General features: G+C 33.7%; 1 long non-coding RNA gene across 2 annotated transcripts; it reads left to right on the top strand.

Annotated features, from left to right (window-relative positions):
* The first annotated feature begins 536 nt into the window (after positions 1–536).
* LOC129314921 (uncharacterized) lies at positions 537–9,489 on the top strand. Of its 2 annotated transcripts, none has more exons than XR_008594324.1 (3): positions 537–674; positions 767–943; positions 9,206–9,489. It is a non-coding gene; the product is annotated as an uncharacterized LOC129314921 (long non-coding RNA). The 2 variants fall into 2 exon arrangements; XR_008594323.1 differs by lacking the exon at positions 9,206–9,489 and adding an exon at positions 1,652–1,819.
* The last annotated feature ends 436 nt before the right edge of the window (positions 9,490–9,925 follow it).

The following is a 9,925-nucleotide window of genomic DNA, read 5'->3' as shown; positions in this document are numbered from 1 at the left end:
AAACTTTCGTGAAAAATTATTGAGAAACTTTACTTATGTATTATGCACAATATAATGTTTAATAAAATACAGTAAATAAACAATGATAAATAAATTGATTTATTAATATTGATATATGCCAATAATCCGAGCTTAGACCCTTTCACGCCTTGCCCTCTAATGCTCCTTGTAATGATGCGCTATGTTTCCAATTGTTTTTTCTTGGTTCTTTTGATTAGTAGATTCTGCATCAAATGATATATTTTATAACGACAAAACAGCACACTTTTGTATGATTTTAGGGTATTTTACCGTAATAATTCAGAAAAAAAAATAATAATTAAATATATAAGATTGTATTTTAATAATAATTATATTAATTCTTAAAATAATTATAACAATATGAAGTGTTGGTAAAGTGATTACTCATTTATTATTAAAGTTCCAGGTATGTAAAATGGGATTTATTTTTGTTCCAAGTTGTCCCAAATTACCAATTTGCCCTCCCTTCAATTTAATTATTATTTCTCTTCTCGTTCTAATACATGAGTGCAGAGCTGAAGTGAGGGCTAGAAAATTCGTCTCTGTAGCTTCGAAGTTCAGACCCAAAAATCTCTGTCCATCGTCTTCCTCTCCTTCGTTCTATTCTCATCATTGGTGAAACTGAAGGATCGTCGCTGCTCTTACACGTTCAGGTTCTTCTTTGTGCTTTCCATCTCTGTTTGTTTTCCTTGGTTGCTGTTCTACCTTGTTCATATTTGAGTCATTGATCGATGGAAGAAATCAGGTCGCCGAAGCTGGGTACTGATCACGAGCTTGATCTAATGCTGAGTCTGTTCTTTTTCTCTCTTTCGAGTGTTGCTCTGTCTTCCTCTTCCTTGTTCAGACGAAAATCCTGTCTTCTCTCCTTATTCTATCGGCAGCTTCTTGATCTCTCCCTCCTTTGCTGTTATTGGTGATTGAGGTGAGAACTCTTCATCATTCTTCCTAGGTGAACCTGTGCGAGAGAGAGTGTGTGAATTGATGACTGAAATTACGAAAATTTTGTGAGTGTTTCTGCTGCTGCCCATATTGTTATAGGCAGGAGAAGATTCAAATTTGAGCTTGAAATTTGCGTGCGTGCGTGCGTGCGTGTCATAATTCTGGATTTAAATTAATTTGCTTGGGACGGTTGACGTTGATGCAATTGTTAGAATGAAATTGGAAGAGAATAACTTAGATATAACTTAAATATTGGTATCTATGAGTTTTTTGAACTTTGAACTTAACTTTAAAATTTTATTGGTTCTTGTGAGAAATGTGTTGGTATAGAAGTGATTGTTTTAGGAATTAACTTGTAAATTTGCAAAGTAATTTGAGAATGAGCTTGTATGTAGCTATCTAAATACTTGAAACTTGTATGGTGATTGGTGGATTTTTTTGGATATTTTAATTGAATGATTGAAATTAAGGCACCTAAGGTGTTTGGTGTAAAGCTTAGGAAAAAAATTTGCCTCAAGTAAGTGGATTGTTTTGACAGAAGCATATTGGAGAAAACTAATGATATAAATGATAATACTAGAACCATTTTTAAAGCATAAATTTAGTTTTTAAATTTTAGAGGATGATGGTTGGTTGAAATTGTGTAATAAATTAAAATTTATTAAAATTAGATTTATTTATATCCTTATAGGGTGTGTGGAAGAAGAAGATCCTGACAAGAATTAAAGGAAGAATATCTTCGGAGAATTTGAAACTTTGACGAGTTAGTGAATAGCATCTCATTTAATTATTCATTAATAGTCTTTTAATGGAACATTTTTTTTTGTATTAGTTTGGTTTTAAAGTTTATGGAACAATGATGAAGGATAATTGAATTATAAGATATGCGTTTATTTTCCCTCAAGAACTATATTTTCAAGATGGATGAAGGCATCCTTGTTTATCAAAATTTGGAACTTCTTGGTTATTTAATTAATGCAAGATCATATATTAGTTATGAAATTTTATTTTGGTAAGTTTTGAAACTTAAAACTATTCATGTGAGTTTGATTTTGAGAATGAAAGTCATGTTTTTATAGTGGTAATTTTTTCACATGTTTGAAAATAATTTTGGAAGGGATTCTAAACAGAATACTGCTACTAACAGTAATTCCATTAGCCCGTAGCGCACTGTAGTTAATAACTAGCTAGTTTGTCTTGTGAGTCATGTCCTCACATTTGTTATTCATGGGTTTAAAACTTGCGTTTGATTTCATGGCTTCGAGTCATGTTTGGTTATCATTACCCTCATGAACTATGTGTCCACGTTTATTTGATAGGTCAGGTTGCGTTTGATTATTTACCCTCGTGGACTGTGTGTCCACGTTTGTTTTCATGGCATAAGCTACGTTTGGTTGTTTACTCTCATGGATTGTGTGTCCACATTTATTACCTATTCTATTAAATCCTCAAATTTTTAAGTCTTGATTAATTTGTTCATTCAAATTCTAATGGTTTCAATTAACAAGTGTATTATTTTGATTTATGTATGAGTAATTTATTTTCTAGAAGCATGATAGAATAAAGTGCTCCCTATTTCACCCTCATTTTATGGTTATGATTATGATTTACAGATTTATGAAGTTATTATGTTGAATTATTATCTTTTCAATTATCTTACATGATTATTTGAATTTAGTATTTTAATTTTTTAAAACTCTATCTTGAGGATGCTATTCATTAAAAAATTTATTTTTGTCTAAGATTTATTAACAGACGTTGATCCTACTATCGACCTCTGAAAAGGCAATACAGTTATACTGGGTGGAAAGTTTTTCTTGGTATTTTTACTTTTGATGTAAATATTTCAAATTCATATATTTTAAATTTAGAAGAAAGATTAATTGCTCCACATAGATTATTGTTTGGACTTTATTTTGATTTGTATATTGTTTGCTAGGTGGAAGGAGCTAAGCTTCTAACTGATACTATATTCTTTGAAAATTTTTGTGTTGTAGAATTTTTAGGAGATTCTATTTACAGAGAAGGTTCTATCAAAATTTCTTCAAAAACATCAAAGCTTTGCTATGCCAATAGTGTTAAAAGTGTTAGAAATTTCATGTAACCTAATCAATTTTTTCTTTAAAATGAAATCAATTTTCATTTTAAAGCTTACAAGAATGTGCGATATAGTTCACACCCGTGTCGGTCACCCTCTATTTTTAGGGCGTGACAGTTTTGATATTAGAGCCGAGGTTTTTATATAGCTATATGGAGCAAGAATTTTTCATTGGGGTCTCAATTATCATTATGAACCCGGGCATAATAATAATTGATGCATCATTGAAAGTTCTATAGGTAGTTTTCAAATTTCATTTGTTTCTTGTTATTAATTTCTTTTTCAATATAGAATTGTATTTTGAAGTAAATATTTCTTTTATTTTTTTATATAGTGAAATAAGCCACCTAAATGTTGAATATCTATTAGGAGTTTTACTAGTAGCAGGGCTTCTAATAGAATTTCTTCAACAAATGATGTGCCCTTGAGAGGTAGGGGATGACATCAGAATAAGATTAGGACTAAGGGTGGTCAAACCCTTAAGCCCCTTCAAGATATTCCTTCTAGGGATGAATGAGTAAGTTCTTTGTCTGAGGAACAGACTACACCTTCGAAACATGATATGTAAGAGGAAAATCCTGTAGTTAAGCTGTCAAAATTTATGAAACTAAGTCCACCATCCTTTTCGAGAACCAATACATGAGAGGACCCAATTGAATCTCTTGAAGGGCTTGAGAAGAGATGTAGGGCCTTGAGATGCCCTGATGCTCAGTATGTTGAATTTGCAGTGTTCCAACTTCAAGGAGTAGCAAGTACTTGGGCAAAAAGATAGTCCTAGGTCTACATGCAACTAGGGTACCTTCTTTGACTTGGGAAGAGTTTAAAACTACATTTTTAAATTGAGATATGCCTTAAAGTACTAGTGACTCAAAATTGAAGAGTTTTTGACTCTAAAGTGAAGTAAGGGAATGTCAATAGTAGAATATGATAAGAGGTTTATAGAATTATCTTCTTTTTCCTCTCACATTATACTAACTGAAAGGGAATGGATTAGCAAGTTTGTGTATAGATTGCCAGTAGACATACATGATAATATAGCACCTATGTTGGATTGTGACGTTACCTATGCCGAGATTGTTGATAGCATATTAAGAATCAAAAATTGACATAAGATAAAGGAAGCAATTTCCAAGAAATGTAAGGGAGAGAACAATGAGAAATTTCCCGATTCTTCCCCCAAGAGTCATCAATTTTAAACTCAATCTCACTTTCGTGCCAAGCAATCTGGACCTAGGTCATATGGTTCACCATCAATGAGTACTCCTATTGTGAGATCTAATTCTAGTAATGTTAGACCTCGAGCCTAGTCAATTTCAAATCAATCAGTTACATTAGAGTTTCTTGTGCTAGTTGTGGGAAGTACCATTCGGGATCGTACCATAGAGTGTCTAGCGCATGCTTTGAGTGTGGGAAAATAGGCCATTTGAAAAGGAATTGTCCATATCTCCAGTCTATGTCAAGCCATGGATTAGTTCAACCTCCTTCTCATCCTATTTCATCTTCAGTCCCATCTACAAGGGTCGCTTCTACTTTAGTCAATAGAGGTGGGTTCGAAAGAGGAAAGGAAAGTGAGGACAGTCTTCTTTAGGGCAACAATAAGTGAGAGTTTATGTTATGACGAGGCAACATGCTAAAACTTCAAATGCTGTTGTTACAGGTATTATAACTAAGTGTTCTAATCATGCTTATGCATTATTTGATCTTGCATTAACTCATTCATATGTGTGTTTATTTTGCTAAGAGATTGGGTAAAGAACTTACCAAACTTGATAATTCATTTGTAGTTGGTACTCCAATAGGGGAATCTTTGATTGGTTCTTATGTATATAAGTCTTGTGAAGTGTCTCTTGAGGGTAGAGAAACTCTTATTGATTTAATGATGCTTGATATAATTGATTTTGATGTAATTTTGGGCATGGATTGGTTAGCTTCTCATTATGCTACCATGGATTGCTACTTGAAAGTGGTGAAATTTGATATTTCAGGTGAAACTCCCTATGTATTGCAAGGGAGTTTTATAGAAAGACCTACAAATTTTATTTTAGCTTTGAAAGCCTAACGATTACTAGTGAAAGGTTGTTAAGGGTTCTTAGCTATGGTATGGAACATTGAGAAGTCTACCATTAGTTTGGATCAAATTCTAGTCGTTTGAGAATTTCTTGATATTTTTTCAAAAGAATTACGTAGACTGCCACCTGATTGGGAAATTGAATTTGCTATTGACTTAGTTTCGAATACTCAACCAATTTCTATTATGCCTTACAAAATAGCACCTTTTGAACTGAGAGAACTGAAAACTCAATTTCAAGAATTATTAGATAAGGGGTTTATCTGACTTAGCACATCTCCCTAGGGAGCACTAATGCTCTTTGTGAAGAAAAGGATGGGTCATTAAGACTTTTCATCAATTATTAGCAACTTAAAAAGGCGACAATGAAAAATAAATACCCACTACCTTGAATCGATGATCTTTTTGATTAGTTGCAAGGAGCTCAATGTTTTTCTAAAATAGATTTGCATTTGGGTTATCACCTGTTAAAAATCAAGGAGGATATAATTAAGACTACATTTAGAACCTGATATGATCACTGTGAATTTTTTGTAATGTCATTTGAGTTAACTAATGCACTAGCAGCATTCATGGATTTGATGAATTGAGTGTTTAGACCATTCCTTCATAATTTCATGATCATTTTCATGGATGATATTTTGATATATCCAAAGAACCCAGCAGAGCATGAACATCACTTTCGGCTTGTTTTACAAACGTTAAGAGAGCAACAACTTTATGCCAAGCTCTTTAAAGGTGAATTTTGGTTTGATAAAGTTACTCAATGGTATTTTTCTCCACCTAACCTTTATGGAGGCGTGGAAGAAACGTGTATTTTGATCTCCTCCCTATAACCATCTGCACCTAGATTTTCAGAACCATATAAGCTCCCCTTGGCTAGCAAGATGAAAGTACTCATTCCAGAGTCCTTTTTTTATTCTTTGAAGTCTATTCCAATCATTATGACTATGAGATCTATCAATCCCTTCAAGTCTATTTAGAATCTTCTTTTTTTCAAAAGGGATACTGTGACTTGCATTTAAGCTTGTGAAGTTTTGAACCCTATCTGTCCAAGAAGAGTTCTTCCAGGCTTGATCTACCAAATTTTGGAATTCATGTTCTAAAAGCCACGGTGCTTGGTACTTTAAAGGCCTTCATCCACGAGTATTATTCAAGTTGATAGCACCCTTGGTCATAATGATAACCTTATGATCAGATTTAAAACAAAGATAAAAAAAATTTTATTGGTCAAACATCTCTTCTCACTATAATTACAAAATGCCCAATCTAGGTGCTCCTTCACATGTTGTCTTTCCCAAGTGTATCTATCTCTGACCACAACAAGTTCTTGTAGTCGAGAATCAATAATACAATCCTGAAATTCCCATATGGAAGCAAAATTTAGAGCTGCTCCCCCATTCTTATCCTCCAAACTTAAATAGGAATTGAAATCTCCTAACAAAAGCCAAGGCTCTAATATGGAAATAAAGAGTGATCTGATAATGTCCTACAGTGACTGTTGACCTACAATTGAAGGTTCTCCACAATCAAAGGAAGCTAAGAACCTTGCAGCCAAGAACAAATTAGTTAATCTTCAGTGTAATATCTAGGTAGATGAAGAGATGTACTCAACCTTAGACACATACACATTCCATAGTACCTAAATGACACTAATAAAACTTGATGCCTCTACCCTAATCTAATTCATAAAACCCAATTTCCTATACACAAAATCAACTTTCATCCCACTAATGTGGGGCTCAAGAAGACAAAGGATGTCTATTCTATACTTCTAAAATATTTATTTAACTAGTTTAGGAATAGTTTGTGTGCCTACTCCTCTACAATTCTAGCCTGCCACAATCATAAAAACAATGGTATATAAATAGGATTGGGAAATGACATACCCAAATCAAGACATGTTGTCTTGTGGCAATCCTAAGATAGACTCCTTCCAAGCGATTAATGCACTTTCCTTAGCTTCTTTCATTGCTTTCACATTTGGGGGGCTCTACCATATTGGGTCAAGATTAGGAGAATCAAGTGAGAGGCTATCTACTAGTGGCACAATGGCAAGTGATGTGTTTTTATTTGACTCAGCACTTTGAACGCATTGCATTCCAAGGTTGCCCATTGTTATGCTTAAGTTCACTTGTACCACTATGTGTGAATGTTGTTTAGTCCCATTAGTTATTTGAAGCCCATTCTCTAGCTCCTGTTTTGAGCCTTTATATTTTTTGAGTGACTGGTTACATGTCTCATTTGCCACCTTAGTTAGTGGATCTCTATTTTCCTATATTTTGGTAGTTCGAATGTGCTTGCATTTCAGTTGCTGGTATGGTTTGGTGTGAATGGTCTTCCTCATTTTCCTATAGGCAATTCTCTTGCCAATGGCCAAAACAACCACAACAAAAACAAATGACCTTAAGTCCTTCATATTCTATGTTAAAAACTAAGCAAGCTGTGATGACACAAGGCATAAGCTTTTTTTGTAAATCTAGTTCCACACAAATTATCTCCCCCTTTCAATAGAGGATGTCTTCTTAGATGTATCTGCAAGGGTGCACATATCAATCTTTATTGGTTTCCTAATCCTCTCTCCCAATCTCCAAATGAAGCACTTGTTATAACAATACATTGGTATGTTAGGTATACGGACCCATACTACAATTCGCCCCAATGGAGTTTTGAATGGATCGAAATAAGGAGACCATCTCTGAACCAAAACACAATGTTGCATGACTACCCATAGGCCAATAAAGAGAACATGTCGATATTGTGCTTTTGCTAAGCTCAAATCTATGAATCTAACCATATAGTAATTGTTACATAAGTTAATCAATTCAAACTTAGGAATTCCTTAAATTCTACTTAGCCTTTTTTAAAAAATCACTGAATCTAGGATGTTTACCCAATACTATGATAACAAGTACTTGATTGCACAGTCTACTCCAATCTTGGAATTCCTCCTCAGTAACTGGGACCACAAGGTAAATCTTCATCAGTTCCTTAATTTCATTTGATGGCTTAGGAAACTTCCACAGGATCTTATCACATTCTTGCAGAAGATCATCTATTTCCATAACCATGTCACCATTTGCAACTCTGTTAAACCTAGCAAAGATGCCATGCATGACATTGGCTTTGATTATGGTAGTAGGTTTGTTGCAAATTTCATCTCCGCATCCTTCGTAGCTTGATCACCACATAAGTTCATGATCTTCTCTACTTCTTCATTCAAAGTACTTTAGGTTTGGGCAATAAAGTCCTTACTCTCAAGGAGCATGGGGTCTGAGAACCTTGATCCTAAAGCTTTTACCTTCTTATTTTTCAATCCATCAGCATTCATGTCCCCTGGGGGATAAATTAGCGGTTGTTTCTAATGGAAGCTAACTTCCATGTTGAAAACTTCATGATCACTATTCCTATTAGAGAGAAAAACCTAACCTATCTAAGAGCCTTTTTTAAAGAATCTCATTTCTATATTTGCTATGAAAGATCTCAGCTAGCTCAATTACTTTTTTAGCATTGAAGCACACATAGATCAAACTAGACTCTATCAAACAAGAGTGGTATACTAAAAATTTAGTGAGATGTTTTGGTATGAGTTAGTGTTCAGATCTTCCTACTCATATAGTGGTGAATAAATATTTCTCAAAGGATAAAAGGATTGTCATGAGGAATCCTACTGTTTAATTACCAACAAGTGATTGGTTCCCTTCAATATTTGGTTACAACTAGACTAGATATAACCTTTGCCATAACTAAATTAAGTCATTTCTAATTGAATGCTCTAATTAATGTTCACTAGAAAGCTTTAACGTGAACTTTTCATTACCTCAGAGGAACCTCAAATGTGCCTTTGCACATCAATTAACCAAGCAACCATCTCACTTTGTAAGGCTTCTCAAATGTTGATTGGGCTATATGCCCTGATAATAGAAGATCAATCAGTGGTTATTGTGTTTACTTGGGTGATTCACTAGTATTTATTTGTGTCAACAAATAAATGAGTTGTCCACAATCGAGTATGGAGTCTAAATACATGGCTCTATCTAATCTTACAGCCGAGCTCACAGACCTTCAATCATTTACAGGTGCGATTGAACTTCATTTGAAATAACCTTCAGTTGCTTGGTGTGATAACATAAGCATGGCGGCAATGGCATCTAATCATGCTCTCCATGCTTGATCAAAACACATTGAATTAGGTGGGTCTCATTACAAGAAATAAGAAAAAACAAATATACACTCTCATTTCAATTCAAAATTCATTAAAAAAATGGAACTTCTTTCCAATGCTGACATAATGAGCATGCAAATAAATAAAGAATATAGAGAATCATGTTGAAATATTACAAATAGATAAAGGGCTTCTGTTGGTATAAGGATCAAAGCCAAGCCACTATCTATCTGCATGCCTTTTCATGCTAAAAACATATTTAAAGTCTAATTTAAAAACCTAGCCTAATAGTCACAATAATTTTCCTTCCCTGTTTGAGACTAAACCGTGGCAGGAATATATCTAAAAGTCAATTCCAACAAATTATGACCACAAACATAAAATGTTGTTGTGAGTCTCTCTTTTTAAACAAATACCACATCAATTTCTTCACTGTCCTTGACCAAAACAAGATAGAAATATGCTAACAATCAGTTTGAACTTTATTTGAACAAATTAGTATAGTAGGAAATATCTTTATTTGAAATCCTTTTTTTAAAAACAAACAAAGCAATTTCTTCACACTTTTAGAGCCAAAAAATTATGATAGTACAATGCCCAAACCAGATTATAAAAAAAAGTTCTATTTGTATGT

Source organism: Prosopis cineraria, unplaced genomic scaffold (genome assembly GCF_029017545.1).
Source record: "Prosopis cineraria cultivar Desert tree isolate PC_DT_omini unplaced genomic scaffold, ASM2901754v1 PC7, whole genome shotgun sequence".
In the NCBI taxonomy this organism is placed as follows: Eukaryota; Viridiplantae; Streptophyta; class Magnoliopsida; order Fabales; family Fabaceae; genus Prosopis; species Prosopis cineraria.
The sequence above is the reverse complement of the archived record's forward strand: the minus strand, read 5'-3'. Positions and strand labels throughout refer to the sequence as shown.